Source organism: Ixodes scapularis, unplaced genomic scaffold, assembly GCF_016920785.2.
Source record: "Ixodes scapularis isolate PalLabHiFi unplaced genomic scaffold, ASM1692078v2 ptg001299l_1__unscaffolded, whole genome shotgun sequence".
Taxonomy (NCBI): domain Eukaryota; kingdom Metazoa; phylum Arthropoda; class Arachnida; order Ixodida; family Ixodidae; genus Ixodes; species Ixodes scapularis.
In genome coordinates, this window is record NW_024610136.1 from 276,102 (window position 1) to 296,756 (window position 20,655).

Here is a 20,655-nt window from a genome sequence, read left to right on the forward strand (position 1 = left end):
GATTATGCCTGTAGTCTCCTTGACACTGCCGACATAAAAAACATGGTTTGCTTTTGCAATGCAAACTATAAAGATCGACGTAGGTAGATTGTCCCATTTTGTCAACGCAAGGCTAGGGAAGAGAGTTGAGATGCACAGCCCTGTAAAGACAATGTTGCATTGCTTTCTTTTTTTTTTAGTCTCCATGTGTAGAATTTTGTGGCATGTAGACTAGCTTGTCTGACTGTTAAATTTTTTGGCTAATGTATTTATACTCTTGTCATACCAGGTGCCATGGCGATGGGCTACTTTTCGACGGGAATATGCACATCTGAAAGGAGACCTGGCCCGACGAGCATCACAGCTACAACATTGCTGCCACAGTACATCTAGATACAATAGTTAACGGCGTATTCAAGTGACCAAGTGGTGACAAGGGAATCTCGTGGCCACCTTCAGCAGGTAGGTTTGTCAACAAGGTGGCAGATTTCACTCTTTGTTCAATTCCTATGGTGCTGTCACTGCCATTCAATGAAATGGAATGAGGATAGAGGTACTGTAAAAGCCTTGAATCAATGTTTTTTCAGCACTCAATTTTGATGAACCTAAATACTGGGGACATCAAGCGTCACACAAAAATTCCAAACAATATTTGATTTCTACAAAACCATGTTGCTAGTTGCAAATTAGTTTTCTCAATTTAATGTGCGGGTTATTGCAGAACCGCCACGCACTTTAACAGATATTAAACACAAGCATGATGTTGTACTGCTTTGTCATTTAATGGTATCACCTATCGCCATCCCACACCTTCGTTTCGGGTGCTACGTATGTGTCGTCATGGATAAAGGTTTTATGGCTATTTAGTTCCGTTGTTTGTAGCTCATGAGAGAATTAAATGTATCTCATTTCCTGACCTAGCCTATGTACAGTCGCACAACTGGTATACTCCGCTCACCCCTAAGCTGACGGTGCATTGGAAGCTACGTGCTTGCTGGACCAGTTGTACGCCCATCATTTGCCATCTGATCAGACATGCCCGCCTACATCCATGCGCCAGGCGCAGGGTCCGGTGACGAGAGGAAGGCGGTCGATAGGTCCAGTGAATGTGTTGCTCCCATCGCACTGTCAACTTGGTGGTGAACAGAGCATAGGAAACAGCTCATTGCATTAGCACTAAATGACACAGAGCAGGTTTATATGATATGTAGGCTTATATGAGGCCTCTTATTGAGTGCCACATTGGAGACCTGTGGCCAGAATCAAAACATTTGGGATGGAACCAGCAGTAACTAACTGGATTGATTCCCACCTAACAAATTCAAGCCAAAGTGTGGAAAGCAGTGGTAATGTTGCAAACCCTCTACCAGCATATTCAGCTGTAGCTCACAGTTCTCCTTTAGGGTCAGTCTTGACATATATAAATGACGTACTACACAGCACGCCCCCAGAAATACAGGTCGGGCTCTGGGGACGATTGTATTATTTACTCACTGATGAGCACCTTGGATCAGGGTGTTGGAACGAAATGTTTTTCGTTCCGTTTTCATTTTCGTTCCATACAAAAAATTTCCGTTCCGTTTCCGCTCCGGAACGAAAAAATAATGCTCCGTAACGGTTTGTAACGGTTTCTTTCTATAAAAAAAATCGCAACAAAAATTAAAAGGAACGTAACGTTTATTTTTACACAAAAATAGATAATTCAGGCGCTCCAGAGGAATCCGCGGAAACGACATTGCTTCTGAGATCATGTTCCTTGCCTTGAGAATGAGATCATGATCAAGGCACCGAGCATGATCTCAGAAGCAGCACGTCATCAAGTGTGCTCGGTAAAAGGCAGGACCTCTGGTCCGATAAAATAAATTTCAGCGCCGAAAAGGCCCTTAAAGGGGCACTGACACATCAAAATCATATTTTTTTTTTTTATTATCCGAAACGATTGAAAACGATGCCGGGACATTACCCTCAAAATTTGAGATTTGGGAATTCAGTATTCGTGAAGTAAAAAAACAATTTCCAAATGCCGAATTCGAAGTTCCCGCGCGATCGGCGCCGGTGCCTTGACGTCAAAAATTGAGGAGACCTGAGGCTGAGAGTCCACTTTCCTGTCACCACTCCCTGCTGTTGCCATGGCGACCCAAAGCGAGGAGGATAGGAGCGAGCGCCGGCTAGCGCCGGCGTTGCGGCGGACCGGTTTTGAGCGGTGTCGCCTGTTTTCCGTTGGAGGATACAAATCCAGGAGACGGCACCACAACGAACTCCCGATTTTTGGTATTTCAAAAAGAAGGGCCGTAGTGCGTTCGCAATTGCGTTAAAAAACATGTTTTAAGATTACCGTAATTAAATGTTATAGAGATGTCGCCTACAAAGCTTCTAAATTTCCTGATTTTTGACGTCACCGATCAAAAGAAGCGAGGAGGCGAGAGGCGGGAAAATCAAACGCCAAAAATAAAAAGGCGCGCGCGCGCGCGGGAAAATTTTTTTTCGCGATGCGGTTTTTTTTGCGTGTCTATGACTACAACTTGCATCGTTTTAGACAATAAAAATAAATACGACCTTTGGGGTGTCAGTGCCCCTTGAAGGCCCATAGGGATGAAGAAGTACACTTTTGCAACAGAGTCTCAGACTGCCGTATCCGTAGAAAAACAAAAGATGGACTTCTACAACGCCGGGTCACAAACTTCCCGCGCTTGCCGTGATCTGTTTGTCTGTGTCGTCCGAAGAGAGCATGGAGGGAGAGGGCGCAAGTGCCAAGGAGAGCATTGCGAGCTTGTGGAGGCGTCGCGCCACCGCGCTCTCATAGGTGGGAAGCAATGGCGCCTTGCGTCATGTTTTTTGTTTCTCGCTGTATTTTTTTTCTTTGTTTCTGCTATGCTTGTTCGCCCGGAGTTTAGACGCGGGGGCGATGGCTTGCTTGTCTTCTCTTTAATTATGGTACAAACCAACGGCAGTCTCTTCGCTGCGTGAAACGAATTACTGATATACCTGATATTTTCCCTTGAACCGAAAACCGATAAGAAAATTTTTCGGTTTCACTCCGGAACAAAATAATAAATAACGTTTCGATTACGTTTCCGTTCCGCCAAAAAATATCGTTTTTTTCGTTTTTCGTTTTTGGTTTTCGTTTCGTTCCGATACCCTGCCTTGGATAAGCAAGCATCATTAAATAAGTATGCTAACCACATAAAGGAATTGTGTGTAATATTTTCAAGGTGTCAAAGTCTATCATTATAGACTAACCAGATTTTTATTTAGCAAAGTTTACTGCAAGGTAAATATCACATCAGCATTCACCAAGTTTCCTTTTCTTTCACATATATATATATATATATTTCTAATTCATGCTTTGTTGTCCACCTTTCACCCTGGAATAGTGCTTTTTTACCCTTAAAGGGATAGTGAACAGAAATTTCGAGCTCACAAAACAAGGGTGGACGGATAGGCGGGACGCTGCAAAACCCCAAAACAACACTCATACAGCGATATCTCTAACGGATCGCTGTATTTTTGGAAAAGAAGTGTGCGAGTGAACACGGCCGACGAGACAAGTCACGTCACGATTCCCGTTCCCTCTCCTTCTCGCTACGTCCCTTCAAGCTAGTGAACTGAAGCGAGAAGGAGAGAAGCGCGGCTGCTTCCCCTCATTCTGCAATTCTGCCGGAGGACAACGACGTCAAAGAACGTCACAGATGGCCGCACTTTTTTTCAAAAGTGCGGCCATCTGTTTGAGATACTAATGTACAAGTCATGTCTTGGAGTTCCTAGCGTTTTGTTCAACGCTCATGCATCCTTATTTTGCGAAATCCGAATTTCGGTTCGGTACCCCTTTAATGGGGCACTAAAGTGTGTTTTGAAAGTCTCGTTCTATGGTCATACCTCAATCTGCGAGCACTAATCATCCTAAAAAACCAGAAATTACATTCATTTGCAGCAAATTCGTATCTTAAAAAAGTGATCAAAGTTCCAGACACTTACCATCGTCAGAGAATAACAGATGGCGCTACCGAACCTTGCTGAATATGGTCGAACGACGGACGGTGCGTGTCAGCCACTCGCGAGCGATGGGTTCCTGCGTGGACGAGCACGACTGGTCGGCAGCTTGTCCACGGTGGACTCCATCGCTCGCGAGTGGCCGACACGTGCCGTCCGTTGTTTGACCATATTCACGAAGGTTCGGTAGCGCCATCTGCCATTCTGCGCTGACGCGAAGTGTCGAGAATTTTGATTGATTTTTTTAGTATGGAAATCGGCCGCAGATTAATGTAATTTTTGTTTTTTAAGGATGTTTAGTGCTCGTAGATTGAGTTATAACAATAAAACGAGGATCTCAAAAAGCACTTTAGTGCCCCTTTAAGACAAGGCTGCGCTGCGGCAAAGCGACATAAGCAGAATTGCAATGCCTTCTCCACGGGTGTAGCTTCTCGGCAGTGCACCAGTGTGTGGTGTGAGAAGCGCACTCAACGGAGATAATTAGTCTCCCCGAACATACCACGTACAATGAGAGATATCACGAAACATCCGAGAACTGAGTCATGTTCGGTGTGTAAATCAAATCAAATCGCACATTATTCTAAGCAATAACCGGAAGTTTTGAACGATTCACACAATGTTGCAGGAAAAATCTGGCAGTACTGCGACACCTGAACTATTAGTTTCGGTAGTTATACAGGAAAACTCCCTTATGGTGTAGTGTAGGCATAAATTCATTACATTTTGGTGAAATGTAGCTTTGGCGGAGCATGCACGTCAATGCTTTTCCCCTTGGAAGGCATTCTTGCACATTCCGATCCAAATTTCCCATCTTAAACTTTGTTCCTTAGGTAGCATGCAGCAGGACTTCAAGGGATAACTTGCTGGTTGGGAAGTAACTTTGTGGCTAACTTAAAGAACCCCTGAAAAGAAAAAGAAGATGTTTTTTTAAGCAGTCTGGTTGGGACACATGTGTTAAAAAAGAAATTTTACCGAGCAATATTGATTGCGAGGGATTTAATTGAAATTGTTTGCGAAGTCCGTGACGTCACGGGTCATTCCAAAATGACCATCTCTATCGTAAAGGCGAAGGCGATCGACCTCCCCTCCACGCTCCTTAAATGCCAAGAGAGAAAACATGTGGTAAGGACGCGACTGCCGACTAAATCGGACGTGACTGCCGACTAAATCGCGTCTCGCGCCGTCAATATTGCTCTAAAAAATATTTTTTTCACATAAATTTTTTTTTCTTGACAAGTGTGTTTCAACTAGATTGTTAAAAAAAAATTTTTTTCTTCTCAGGGGCCCTTTAATAAGGCGAGTGCCCCACTCCCATTCAATGGATTGATTGGGACGCTCCCAGAACAAGCATAGCGACCTACAATCTGTCGTGCATACAGCATGTTTCATATCTCCATGTTTGAATTTCCTTTTCTGCACATTGGTTCAAGAGTGGCTTGGATTGACTGCTTGGTCTTTCTTTCCCCATCAGGCAGGCAGTCTACAGTACTTCAAGCATCTGCAATGCTACTCACTTGAGTGAACGTGCCAAAGGCCTGGTTGATGGGCAGGATCGGGCTGCTCCATAGAGTTCTATGCAATCGACCTCTGGGAAGCAAGCGTCTGCATGATCAAGTGTGGCTTCTTGGCAGATGATTGCCTGCAACACTGGTGTTCATCAACATATGTGGTGACTGTCGAGAAATATTTCTCGGATGCAAGACCCCGAACTGCACCTGGAACTCTGACGTAGCTTGTGCATGCTCATTTGATTACCTTCTGAAGACTGTGCCTAAAAGAACTGCTGCAGAATGGCGATTGAGATGAAGGCGTTACAAGATGCGTCATAGGAGCCACCATGTACTTGTGCTGATTGTCTCGATCCCGGTGTGGCTCGCTCTAGAAGTTCAAGCAGAGGGGGGAAAATGTTGCTATTGTGCCAACGTCCCAACTTGGAGTTCTTTGAGTCTCCCTCGACTGACATGCTAGTGAGCCACAGCAGAACAGGCATCTGCGGTGCCCGTGTTCCACTGCTGTAACACTGCCAGGATTGAGGCCAGGGGTTCATCCACGATTGTCTATCTGGGAAGGTGTTGCTAATTCTGGGAAAGGCCTCGCGAGGGATGTATAGCATAGATGTGTGTACTTTGAGTAGAAAATTCTTATAGCGTTGTCCCACTAGAGCGACAAACGCCGATTTTCGTCCGGCGACAGCACAAAGTTTTGTGTCGCTGATGCTGTTCCACTGCAACGACCAACATCTGCTACAAGCGCCAACAAACCATCAACGACGGACGAGTTGTTGTCTGTTGTTCAACTTGAAGCGCAGCAAGCAGTCCCACCGAGGAACATCTCTCGGAGACAAACTTAATTTTCTTACCCGCTTGTGCCTTCAGTTGCTGTCTTCCCCACCCTCCCATTCCTCCCGTGACTCAGTCCTTGGCGGCCACTGATCGTTCCTGCTCCCGCAGTTTTGATTCCTGGATTGCTCGTAGTGGTTGCGGGCACGGCTTGCTTGCTAGATGTCGTGTTGCAAAAGGGAATTTGCTGTGGCTGGTTTTGCTCGCGAAAACCTGGTGCGCGAGTTGGTGCTTCAAGATGCCGAAGTCTACGCCCCTGCATCAGGATGGATACACCCATGTGCGAGGACTGACCAAAGTAAGACCGCCCACCACGAAGTAGGACACGACGTTCCACCAGTTCTGCGGCAAGCCATTCCGGCAAAACGAGAGACTTGTCATCCGTTCTGTGATTGTCCCTAATAAAACTACCCCCGTATTGTACCCCATAAAACGCCTCCCCTTGGAGGCGTTTTATGGGGGACAATGAAATTCCCGTGAAATTCCGTGGCGCGCACCTGGAATGCTTCGAACGACCCAAAAAAAGGAACGATTCAGGAATTCTAGTTCGGAAAAAGTTGGGTGTCGATTGTCACGACTGTTTTCGGAAAGTCGCCAACGGCAAATGAAGGCAAGCGGAAGCTTTAAAGGGATACTTCAACGAAATTTGAAATATTCCCGTCGTGTTCAAAAATAGGTTGAATATGACCCACAATATCCGTAAATGACAATCGCACGTTTGTATTTTGAGCCTGGTGGCTGTATTTTTCGTTATAAACGGCCCACTCTGGCAAGCGCTCGGAGAAGGCCCAGCGGAGACAACGTGACATCCAACGCAATCGTGACGTAGGTCGTCTCAAGACGAGCAAAGCTACGGCGAGGCTGCCGTCGAGATGATGGCCTAGTTGTTCCAGCCACCGAAGCGGCTGCTTTTGTACAAATTTTGAGTGACAGGTTAATCTTCTATAATCTTGTAGGGGGACAATAGCGACTTCTGTGACACACAAAAGGCATTCTCGGGAAGAGGGGAGTTCCCCCTGCCCCTCTTCTCTCGTCGTGGCCGGAGGCGAGACAACCTCCGCCACTAGCTGCCAAGGTTGCTAGACGGGCATTACAAGCGAGGCGTTAGCGACATCCACCAGGTACTCTTTGCTAATCGTTTAATTCGTCTTAAAATTCCTTTTCATGACTTTTTTAACACGATACTGGTATGTTCGATTTGATGGTGCTTTTTTGAACACATATAGACCAAAAAATGAGCGCCGAAATTTCGTTGTAGTATCCCTTTAAACAAGGAATAAAGTCATCGTCTCCACTTTCACCGTGTTTGTCGGCGCGTTTGACGCCCAAAAAGCAAAACAAGAAAACCGCGTCGCCATACTCTGTTTGTCTATTTTGAAGTGCTGTTGACAACTCTAGTCCCACTAGGAAAGAAGTTTCCAAAATTGGGTTGTGTGTGTGTTTATACAGCCTAGAACTTGGTCTGCCTCACAGGGGCGACGAGTCTCCCAGCTGTAGATGAGAAATTTAGCCAGTGCGGTACAGCCGCTAGCTTGGGGTCTTTAACGTGCATCACGCAGTAGTGACACACGACCGCACGCCGGTACGAGGCTCATCCAGATCGAAACGGGCAGGGGTGGGGCTCGAACCCAGGATCCCTGGGTTCTGCAGCGCGAAAGAAGTTTCCTTGTCCCAGTGTTCTGCCAGGTGGGACAGCGGACTCCGACAAACGGGATGTTTGTCAGTGTTGTATGTCGCTCATTGTCGTCTGCTGCTGTCGTTTGTCGCTCTAGTGGGACGCGGCTATTAGGGACTCGGCCTGGGGCATGTTAGGGGTGTGTGCGTATAAGTCGCTGGTCGTGAGAACCAGCAGCATTGCATTCATTGTGCTCAGTGTCCTGGATTGTCTGGATCTGCCTGTAATTTATGGGACCTTTAGAACTTCAGCATTACACAGTGATGACATCAGCATCTGGAAATTGATGGGACCGAAATAAAGATGACAAAACTAGATTGTAGCTGGAGTCTATCACTACCATGGAGAAGCTCTCAATAGCATGGACTTTGGATTCACACAAGAATTTCCCGTGGGTAACCAGGATTTAATGCACAAGTAATTCTGAAGATGGCTTTAATGCTTCCGTTCTAATTCCCATGGACCTCCACAGGCTGAAAGGCCAGGTGACATACCTATGTATCAAGTGCAGAGAAGGGAACAGTGAACAAAAAGGCACCAGGAAAAGGCCCCTATCTATTGAAACCGAGTTCTGTATGGGTTTTTATTTTCTGCTCCTTGGGGTTAAGAAGACTTATTGGAGCAGTCCTAGCTCGCCTCCAGTGCTGATCAAAATAACACGACGTGAAATCATGATAGGCGTAAGAAACAAACAGCTTGAAACCAATTCGCGTCCTTTTAATTTCACAAAACTTGGTATGCGCCAAGTAGCCTAAAACTGTTACAAATCAAAGCAGTCTGTGCAATAAAACGTGAAAATACGGCAGAAAAAGTAAACACTTGCGGGGCGTAAAACCGCGGAAGCAAATCCGTTCATGGCAATCTTGTTCAGCGACAAACAAGTGTTCATTCAGCTGTGAAGCATTGAAGTGGATATAAAATCTGCATAGCGTTTCAGAGCAAGAAAAACAGAGAATTAATTTAGCAGTACGATTGACAGCATTGCGGGCGCTACGCGGGCGCGTAGGAAGGCGACAAGGCTTACTTTGATAAGAGCCACACGGAAAACGTTGACACCAGCCACACACGCTGTGCAGGGCTATCGTTCTGAAAAGCACTGCGCATTAGCACTGCAAGCACTCCACCACTCCACGTGTACACGGTTTCAATTACGGAACAGAGCAGCGAGGCCTACTTCATTCGAGCTTGGGTAGAGAATCGCCGAGGTTGGAGCAGTCGAACTGTGGACATCGGCCTGCTCGAAACTTCTGCTACCGACTTTTATGCGCGTGATATGCGGAATAACTCAATGGATATGCACTGGCAGATGAATCAACGCGTCCACTAAGTCACCACGGACCACGGCACCAAAGTATCCGCCGGAGTGTAGCAGACGCTCCTGCCGGCGACCGGCGCCGTATGTGCGTCGCCGTCAATATTTTGTGCGGCGGTAATCTGGCCAATCAGAGCACGCCGCTCCGCGGCAGATCTGGAATGGCCAGGTTTTGGAAATACGCACCCCGGCATGCCGCCCGTCTGACGACCCGACGCCTACCTCTACCTGTCGCCTGTGTCGTCGTCGTCGCGCTGCCGGCGAGGTGAGATCGCATCAGCTGGAACACTCACGGCGCCGAGTAAAACGCGCGCGTCGGCAACGGGAGTTCAAGAACGCCAGCTGCGTTTCCTCAAAGTCGTACGTTAATAGGCAGATTTCGCTACCTCTGGCTACCGCTGACTACCGCGTGTACGGTAGCGTTCAGAGAACGTGCTCAAGAGCACACAGACACACACGCACACACACACGCCCACACACACACACACACACACACACACACACACACACACACACACACACACACACACACACACACACACACACACACACACACACACACACACTCATATATATAAGACGAGATCCACCGTGATGAAGAACGGTCCCTGTTTGATACGTCGGTATATATTAGGGTAGATATTGCCCTTCCATGGATCCAGTATTACTCCGCTATCTACGTCTACCCGGCCCGTCTCACCCCCCTCTCTACGTATATACGTATACATACATTTCACGCTTTGAAGTCACAGCACGAGTTCCCGGCAGCAAAACCGCTCTTCAGGTAACGGCAGCTTAAAGACCTCAGGGCTTATTAGGTGACTGCTTCCCGATTCGTTCTTTGGCATTCTTAACAATATTACGACTATTGAACGTTAATAGGGTTGTCGGGATCCGCCACGCCCTGCACTTTTTGAACTGTCGGCGACTGGGCGGTAGCGCTATGCTATGGGAAGCGTAAGTTCGTCTGCTTCTTTTGAATGCGTTGTGTTGACGTCAGAACGCCGAGCTCTGATTGGTTCTGATTGAAGAATAGTGGGTATAGATCTGAAAGCGAGCTGCCTCGAGGTCTACCCACTATCCTTCGATCAGAGCCAATCAGAGCTCGACGGTCTGACGTCACCACAACCCCTGCAAAAGAAGCAGACGAACTTGCGCTTCGCATTATAAGGCAAGGGGTCTCCAACCCGCGGGCCAGATCCGGCCGGCGGAAGTCTTCCGACCGGCTCCCGGCTGGCCGCGCTCTTTCCAACGAAGCCTGGTCCGCGGCCCTTTTCCAGCAGAGACCGGCTCCTAGCGGTGCAAAGAGAGCTGCGCCTAAGGAATCGGCGCTGCGACGCGCTCCAGGCGCACAAACTAAGATACCAGAAATTACGAGAGGAACTTCGTTGTAACGCGAATCGCCATATCATTAATTGAACGTTGCCATCACGAGTTTTAACATTCTTAGTCCCCCGCTACATGTCTGTGGAACTATGCTAAAATTTCATTGCGTTCTCACACACATTGCGATTAGTGCCATCTGTCCATTAGTTTTGTCATTCTCATTAGTGTTTTGCACGGCGCAAATCTGCCAAAGCTCCTAAGCGTTTTGCTTTATGACTGGTGAGTTTTCTTTGCCTCAAGTATCGCGTAATGTCATAATTAGATCAATATAAGATATCACATGAAAACATACATATTAACCCAACTTAGGAGTTTTTAAAGCCTTACTCTAAATTTAATTTATGCGTTCAAATGGTTGGGTTTATTTCTTTAGGTTTGCTTCGTTTATGATTACACTTTTTTTGTTTTCTCCCCCGGCCCTCGAGACTTCGACAGATCGCTAATCCTGCCTCTTAGCCAAAAACGTTTGGAGAGCTCCGCTATATTGGCGATGTGAGCGATCGAAAGCGTCGCTGTAGTCGGCCCACCACAATTGGCTGAATACTGACTTGGACGTCAGCAAAGGATTTCTCATCGACGCCAATAATAGGAATGTAAGAACTTCAATTTCGGCGGTGTTGGCAGTGTTGCTTTGAAAGCACTATGATTTCACGCTTCACCCATGCCCTTTACAAACACCACTTATTGTTCGCAAGGTAATACGTCACGAGAAGGAACCATAGGAGGGCGCCACCAAAACATCTCGCCGCTAATAGCCGATTGCGAGCATGGACACCGGCCGACGCCATGTCTCTGCTCTTGCGGACAAGCCCGTGCCATTCCAAGCTTGCCAAAGCTATGTGCACGCGCAAGCTGCACATATAGGAGGTATTCACTGAACGCCATATTTGAGGGCGATGTTTAGAGCGCATGCTCAGAACGAGCGCACATTAATAGCCTGCTAAGACCGGCAACCTTGATGGTGCTAAATGCACGCTCCAAAAGGACTGCGGAAGCTCGCCGTCAGCACGCGTTAAGCAGCAGCGCACACGAATATGGCCCCCAGTGAATACTCCCTATACTTGCTCACCGTGACGCTCTCATGGGGCACGAGTCGGGGCACGAGTCGGGGCACGAGTCGGGGCACGAGTCGGGGCGCCAGGCTCTCGCAATTTTCTAAGCATATATGGCTTGGACGTAACGTCATTGGCGGTCATACCAGCATTTTACTCGCCGCGAGCGTTCCGATTCTCGGTGTTAGTTTCACACCGCAAAAGTTGTAGTTCGAAGAATCCGATAAGTAGAAATAGCCGTCAGAACCCAGCAATGGCGACCGTTGCAAGCTATGTGTTGAGTGGCGGCCGTAGCAGCGTGCACGACTGCAGAGAGCGTGCTGACGGCGAGCCTGCAGAGCTATTTTGCAACGTGCATTCCACGCCATCGAGATTACGGGTCATAGCAGCCTATTTATATGAGCTCGTTCTGGGCATGTGCTCCGAGCAGCGCCCTCAAATTAGACGTCCGACCGCAGACGCTCCGAGGGAGTCAATCAAGCATTCAGTGCCGAAAGGGCATCGCCATCCTCGGTGCGTTTGCTCTCTCCGACCGGACCAATCACGCACAGTGCCGCGAACCTGCGTTTTTCGCTACACGCGATTGGTTAAGACGGTGACTGCAAACGCATAAGGGCGATGAGCGTCGCGACCCCTTTCAAGACTGCACCCTCTTTTGGTGGATGTTTTCACTCTAATAAAAAAAGGGTGTATTCCTACACCCTTTGTCCCATATAAGACACCCCAAAACTTTAGTTCGACGTACAGCACCCTGACGTCGATCTGACGGTACTACCTTTCACGAGACGCTTGATAGCCGTGTGTTACAACTTATTAAAATAGCTAATATATGTGTTACTCACTACAAAAAAATAAAAAAAAATAAAAATAAATCATCGGGGTATTTTTGGCTTTATGGCTAAAACTCAGCGTCTTCTTTATGTGCTCTTTGATACCTACTTTAGCTATTTAAAAAGTTATATCGCACCGTTATCAAGTCCCTCGTAAAATTTGGGGCCGTCTGTTCGACTATAGTGAGCTGCACGTCGAAATGAAGTTTTGCGGTGCATTATATAGGACAAAAGGGTGTAAGGTGATACCCTTTTTTTTTTATCGTGTACTTTCGAGCTGTCAGCATGCCTATACACTCCGTGCGACGCGACCGGCGCGCCGCCGCACGGCCGTTACCGAAGTTAGGCAGTGAGAACCCCAGCGAAACGAAACCACGCCGCGTAGATTGGTACGCATTGAAGCCGGAGCGGTGCGGTTGCGCTGGGTTGACAGCTTGAACTGCTGCGTCGTTAAGTGCTCCAATGTTTATGCGTCGTATCTCGTGGGGACAAAGTTTCACAGTTTATCAACTCGCCGATGATTTGTGAGACAGCGACAGACCCGTGCCGTACGACGCGAGAAATTTGGTCTCCCGATCATGTCTGCCACTCTGTCGGCACGCCTGACATGTTCTACACTGCCGTTTGGCGCTCTGCGTTTGTTTTCGTACCAGTAACGCCTACATGTGTCAGCGCCGATGGGACGAACTGAAATGCCATCCCACACTCGCGGATAGGCAGTGCCAATTTCGTTGGAGGAATGCCCTCGAAAGAAGTTTCCTCCCCATCGTATACGTGTCAATGATATTTCCAGACAAATATGGCACGCAATCTGTACTTCATGAAGAAAGATTCGCACGGTAAAAAAAAAGTGACAAATATAAATCTAAAGAAAACAACAATGAAACTCGGAATCCCTGGAGAATCGACGTTTGAGTATGGAAGTTTATGTGGTGTGCTTTCTTGATCAGCCTCCTTTTGGATGTGGAAACGCTGACACCCTGAGTTCTGTAGACAACAATTTTTTTTTCTTCTCGGATATATAGCCACCTATCGCAAAGTGGTTCGAACTGGAAGTACCGTCCCACTGGTCCCTTCCTACCTGTAAAGTGTACACCTCCCACGATTACTTGCCTTTGACAGCCTTTGACGGTCAAAGCGAGTTCCCATTTAGTTGCGCCGCCCAAACTAAATTTCCACCTGGTTTTGCTATGCCAGCTCCTTTTGGTATAATAAGTGTTGTGTCAAGTTACGGTCATGCCCAAGTACCCCTGTGCCGAAAATCGGCACCTCGCACAACCAGGTTGTTACACAACAGCTGACCGCAAATGCCCTTGACGGCCAAATCGTGTGTTGGCCGACAGCACTGTTTTCTCGGCTTTGAAACCACCTTTCGTAAAGTTGTTTCAGTTGGAAGTACAGTCCCACTAGTTCCTTCCTACCTGTAAAGTCTCCACCTCCCACGACGAGTGGTGTTCTCGTGACAGCCCTTTCAAAGTCATAACCGGTTCTTATTCAGTTACGCCGCCCAAGCCAAATTTCCACCTGGTTTCCCTATGCCACCTGTGTTTGGTATAATAAGTGTTGTGTGAAGTTATGGTCATGGCCAAGAACCTATCGGTCCAAATCTGCATTTCGCACAGCTCGGTTATAACACAACATTTTGGGTCCAATATTGGACATCCCATAGAGCTTTATTTCTTTATTCGTTCGAGACATAACTTTCACACCTGCTGTCTGAGTAAAACTTGGCACACTTAATGCACAAACTTAGTGAACATCTCACTCACCTCCAAACATCATTTTCCAACAGTCCTACTGTTCTAGCGACGAGCGAAACAAATTTCCTACTGACACAGTTGTGAACACACTTTTCTTTAGCGAACATCTCACTCGCCTCCAAATATCATCGTCACAGCAGTCCTGCGTTTACAGCGCCCAGCGAAACGGATTTCCCTCTGAGAGCAATTATGGTAGCGGCCATCTTGCTTTTCGGTAAATTGCTCAAACCCCTTTTTCGACCGCAACTAGAAAAATTACTCCTATTAACGACTCAAACGCAATATATGAGAAGCGGAGAACAGCTAGGTGCCCTTCTTAGGTCTGCCCCAGCACTCATGCAACGTCACCCTCAACGTATCGGCTCAAAAAGCAAAAGTTCCGTCCGGGCGCGCTTCCGACGCCCCAGCTTCGCATGCGAAAAGGCGCCGCAAGCTGCTGAACGCGCCTCGCTGTAGAACGCCAGCTCCTCCCCTAGCGGCGCTACGCGCGTTTTTCAAAGCGCCCCCTATAGTTCCCGCATAGGGAGTATTCACTGGCGGTCATAGCTGTGTGTGCGACTGCTCAGCGCGTGCTGACGGCGAGCTTCCACAGTTCTTTTGTAACGTGCATTCCGCACCATCAAGAGTGCCGCGGGTCTTAGCAGTCAATTGATGTGAGCCCGTTCTGAGCATGCGCTCTAAACAGCACCCACAAATATGGCGTCCAGCGAATACTCCCTATGAAATATCCAAGAGATCTTATTGACCATGTGGCGAGATACATGTTTAGCGGTGTTGAATGCTCCGTAACCTAGGAAGTATCTGCATGTCGTCATCGGAACGATGTCGGTAAAGCAGCGGTGAGACAGGTGAAACAGGTTTTGGAGAAATTTTTGGAGCAGAAAAATCTGGATTTTGGAGCAGCTTAGGAGCACAAAATTCTTGTTTCGGAGCAGACGTTGATGCATTTTGGAGCAACTTCGAAGCAGAAAATTCTACAGTTTGGGGCAGACTAGGAGCAGAAAATGTTAGAGCAGCTTATCAGCAATTTAAATCATAAAAGATCTAATATAAATCACGTAAATCAGATTTTTCTTTTTTAACCGTTATTTTTGTACACCCTGGTTCGAATAAGTCATCAGCGCCGATACGCACCGAAATAAAATATAAAAAAGAAAAAAAAAAATCGGAAAAGGCAAACGCGAGTTTCGTGCGCATAGTCAATGAGGACAGGAAACACAGGCTTGCTGCAAAGTTAAGTAGGCACCCGGGACCTCAAGCTTATACGAACTGGTGCCAAAGCGCAATTGTAGTGCAAAACTTCTTAAATCTTTGATTCGAGAGCATGAACAGGGAAACACGGTTTTCTACAACCAGACATCGATGCACGCTCGTAGAAAGCACGTGTAAATAGAAAAAAAAAAAAAAAAAAACTCTCCACAAAAGTGAGTCAGAAGGTAAATAGTGAATCGGTAGAAAAACTATGATCACCACATGCACGCTAAATACGCGTGTGTGACCGATTCATTCGATTGCTCACGCACTGGAAGCACGTGTGTGATAACCGAAAGTACTCACGGCGCCGGCGCCGTCCATTTTGACGAGATAACGGACACGAATGAACAATTACGCAATGGAGGCGCTCAATAGTACTTTTGAGAAAAGGTTTACTCTCGAAACAAAACAGATACTTAGGTTTTCTCAGCTTGACAGTCTGTGCGTCGTACCTCGGGCGGCCAGACAGCGAGGCCGCGTGACAGCGCACCGGCAGCATGCAGCCACAAATGACAGCGGAAAGTAGTTGGAAAATCGGGTAAAGACACGTATCATAGGCATAAAAGGGTACTACATCTGAAACCTTCGAATCCAGCGGTCGCTTGCGCCATCCTGTGCCCGTGCGGTTTGATCTCACGCAAGAATATCGTCGGCGTCGCTACACAAAAAGTCTGCAACGTGTGAGGATACCAACATAAATCATTATTTGAGGAAGGCAGGTTTTCCGCCATTCGTAAACATGCAATTGGCGACGTGTGCGATCGAAAGCGTCGCTGGGGTCGGCCTTCCGCGATTGGCCGAATGTTGACTATGACGTCAGCAAAGGAGTTCTCAACGACGGAAATAAGAGGAATGGAAGAACTTCACTTTCGACGGTGTTGGTAGTGTTGCTTTAAGAGCGCAATGATATCAAGCTTCCACCATGCTCCTTACAAACAGCATTGAATTTGTTGTTCGCAAGATAATGACGTCACAAAAAGTAAACATAGGAGGGCGCCACTAAAACATCTCGCCGCTAATAGGGAGCATTTAGGAGCATTCACCGGCAGCGATTGTTGAAGACCCCCTATCCTGGGAAAAGTGGCGCCATTCGTTGTTGTGGAAATGGTCGAGACACGTGCCGCGCGCTCGCCACTTCTGGAAAGAACATGGCTTCTGAAATCTAGCGCTGCTTTGTGCCGCCATAACCTTCTCAAGGACTGCACGTTGCACGTGCCTCTTGCACCCCTTTTAAAACATGAAGGGGCTTTAGCAATAGCTTTGTGAACGACCGCTGAAGACGTGCTTGACGGCTAGCTTCCAGAGTTCTTTTGCAACGTGCATTCCGCACCATCGAGAGCACCGGTCTTAGCAGCCTAATAATGTGAGCTAGTTCCGAGCATGCGCTCTAAACATCGCCCTCAAATGTGGCGCCCAGCGAATGCCTTTCCATAAAAGCGTTTGAGGATGCATTCATTGCTGTGTCTGTGTGTAATGCAAGCGCACTTCCTTGCTGGCCGCAACTGCGCGCGAGCGCTGGCTGGACTGTGATTTGGCACGTGTGGGCAGTGATTTTTATGTGGAACTGTCTATGGGCTCCTTCTCTGCAGGGCGCATTCACTGGACGGCATATCGGAGTGCGCGCTGCTGTCTGCATGTGTTCAGAACAAGTTCCTGCCCACCGGCAGCCGTCGTCAGATATACTCATCAGCGCGCACTCGACTATGGCCTCCAGTGTACATAACCCCTATACATGGTCTACATTGACGTCACGTCAGTGGCCTTGCTGCCGAGCGCGCACCTTCTGCAACCTAAATTTCGTACCACCGATTATGTTCTTCTTAGCAAAAACAAGTAGAAACCGTAAAAAGTTACCTGCAGCCAACGTTACTAGATTAGCTGTGCTGCAGAACTCCCGCGGAAGGAGGTACACCTCTAACCCCTTTCAGTCCGCCTCCCGTAAAGCCCCTTCATGTTTCAAAATTAGCGCAAGGTGCGCCGATGCCACTGTGGCCGATGCACGAGGCACGTGCAACGTGCAGCCCTTGGGAAGAGCACGACGGCACAGCGCAGTACTGAGCTGGATTTCAGACGCCATGTTCTTCCCAGAAGTGGCGCGCGGCACGTGTTTCGAGCATTTCCAGGACAATGAATGGGGCCACTTTCCGCAGGATAAAGGGGCTTTAGCGCCCCGTCGTTTGAAGCGCCGTCTCGGTTTTCGTTTGAAAACTGTGTATTCCATAGTGTATGGCGAAGCGCCATCTTTAAGCATGAAACTAGAAGCTCTGCCTTCACCTTCGGAACTCGCTGGCTTTGGCAGTGCTCTGATTGCGCGTGCCTGCCTGTTCACACTTGTGTTAGCAAGGGCAGAAATCTCGCACTGAAAGTGGAGCTTCTAGTCTCAGCTTAAAGCGAAACTGAAGCGGTTCTGTATTTGAGAGAAAAAACAGTTCAGTCGCCTTCATTCGGCCTCCAGGATCACGAATATGGAGATTATTTTTCACTTTGGTGCGCGGAGGCTTCAGAAATCAATTTTTAAAGTAGCGCCAAAGCCCCTCCTTCCCGGGGCGTGACGTCACACAAGGAGTTTTCGGAATCTTTGCTCTCGCGCATCATCAGCGCCTGTCAAAGCAATGCACGCGCACTCTTGCTATAAAAAAAAAAAAAGAAGTCAGAAAGCGATGTCACGACTGGCGTCAGTGCCAAAAAATATACCTGGCAAGCTTGCAATTGCACGCGCTGACCACACGAGCGACAGGTGTTTGGCGGCCCAAGGATCCTATAGACGCTTTACACACGCGCCAAATTACAGCCGCCATTGCTGACCTTCTCTTGTCTTACCGAGATGCCGAGCAACGGAGACGGTAGTTGACGATCCTCTACAAAGGCCGATGCTTTAGAAAAGGATCCAGTTGAATCTAATGTGGCAATAATCTGGCCTGCTATGGTAATGATGAAGTGAAATAAACGAAATAAGAGTAAACAAAAACTGAAGGTCAGTTATGGCGGCGTCCATGCACAGCTGCTGCAAAGCGTCAATAGTCGGATGCAACCTGAGAACAATCTTTTAGCTCCACCGACAAGCGCATTGCGCCCATATGAAGTGCCTCCGCCGTCGAGAAAGTAGTTCGCTAGCAACGTTGCTTTTTCTTCCTCCAGGAAACGTGTCTTAAACTACTACAATATTTATTTAATTCATTCAGGACATTTAAATAAGTTAGAATACGTTTTTGTCAACGAAATAGCTGTTTAGTAAAGAAAGAAAGTCATGTCCAATGTACCGTCTTCACAATTCATTTTCTGTCCAAGATACTGTCTAACATACCGTCTAACATACCTCTCAGCAGTGCTAAGCCTCGCGCCCGCTTCGAAATTTTCGTTGGCGATAGCGTCGCTGGATTCTCACGTTGTCGCGCAAAAACTGCTGCAAACGCAAGCCGATACAATTAAGATTTCGTGGCGTAACCTCGGGCACGTAAAACACGGTGCACAAAAGCAGAATAATTCTCCCGAAAAACTAGCGTCGCGTTGCTAAGGCCAGCAGCCATGTTGAGCTTTTTTCTTTTTTTTTTCTTTCAAAAGGATCGCGATTGGTCCACGGATACGTGACGTCATGAAAACGATTGGCTGGCGTTTCTCGGCGTAGGATTACATTTTCCTCTGAGAGGCATTTCCGGTTTTTTCTTAGCTTGCAACCGACTATAGTATGACATGACGGCTGGTCGGAGGCCTTTCGCGTTTTCTCGCTTTTAGTTAACGCCAGAATTCAACTCTTACTCGTTGTTTTCAAGAAGTGTTTCAGCTTCCCTTTAAGGGCGAGGAGGAATTGGCTGGACGCCATATTTGAGCGCCCTCTTCACTGCTTATGCTCAAAACGATCTCACATTTTTAGGCAGGTAAGATCGGCAGTCCTGATGTTGTGGAATGCACGCTGCAAAAGCGCCGTGGAAGCTCGCCGTCAGCACGTGCTCAGTGGTCGCGAACTCAGCTGTAGCCATCAGTGAGAGGGAGTGACGTCAGCTATAGCCGGCACTCTCTATTGGGGAGGAGATCGAACAGTCACGCCTCTAGCGCTACGCTTCAGCTCTGGGAACGACAAACCGTATTTTCTCGTTTGTTTTCGATCCGAAAAATCGAAGATGACGGTTCGAAGGCTGCTCCTCGTGGGACCAAAGCACTGGTCAGAGCGAAGCGGTCGTGCCGCAGACCGTGCTAGGCGATGCTCATTTTTTTTTGTTATGCTTTGTTAGTAAACACCGGGCTGTGGGGATAACAAGTTCAATAAAGCGCCCCCTAAAGTTCAATCTCGTGCCCAATATGCGCTGGGCCTCAAAACATACACTCCTTGGGCATTCCATAGAATACACTACAGTCACCATAGCCTCCGTCCGCGCAACGGTTGCGCATCGAACGACGGGAGGCGGACCGTGAGGTTAGAGGGGAAATGGGGGGTTCTGCTCGTGAAAGAATGCGTCTATGGGGAGCTCCGTAATGGAGTTGATCTAATAACTTCACGTCATTCTTAGCCTCGCACTGCAAAGTTCATTTCCACGTAAAACGTTTTTTCGTTTTTAATATTCTCGTCAAAAAGAAGAAAAATAAACGAAGAAAGATCGCAGTGTATGGTTCTGTGAGTGTATTCCAGGCTAAAATAAACTCACGGGCATTTCTTCGGTTTGGAAGCGCGTGTCTGGGCGGTACGGGAGAGGTCAAATTGCTTTCGGTCCTAGCCCGTCTCATAATTTCCGATGCACGGTGGAGCTCAGAGCTAGAAGAGGTTGGCTCCTCGCCCGACATCAAAAAGAGCCGCGCAAGATACGACTTCCGACCGCGGTTATTTTTAAAATCGGGCGGACGCGTTCGTCTTCAATGATGCATCGACCATTCAGAAAAAGTGAAAGGTTTATTTTAAGTCTTCCTGGAACTAACTACTTTCGCGAAGAGTGCTCCTATAAATACAAACTATCCGTTTAAAATTGCGTTGCGTGTATGTTTAGGCACAGTGAAGTTATTCAGCCCCAGTGCACGTCTGGCATGTCTGTCGTTGATCGGAAATTTAGCCAGTGCAGTATACCGCTGATAGCCTTGGGAAAACTGGA

General features: G+C 47.7%; 1 protein-coding gene across 1 annotated transcript in view; it reads left to right on the forward strand.

Moving 5' to 3' along the window:
* The window catches only part of LOC121834533 (cholesterol transporter ABCA5-like), a 192,491-nt gene that overhangs the window by 66,614 nt on the left and 105,222 nt on the right, over positions 1-20,655 (forward strand). The gene's annotated exons all lie outside the window — the stretch shown is intronic.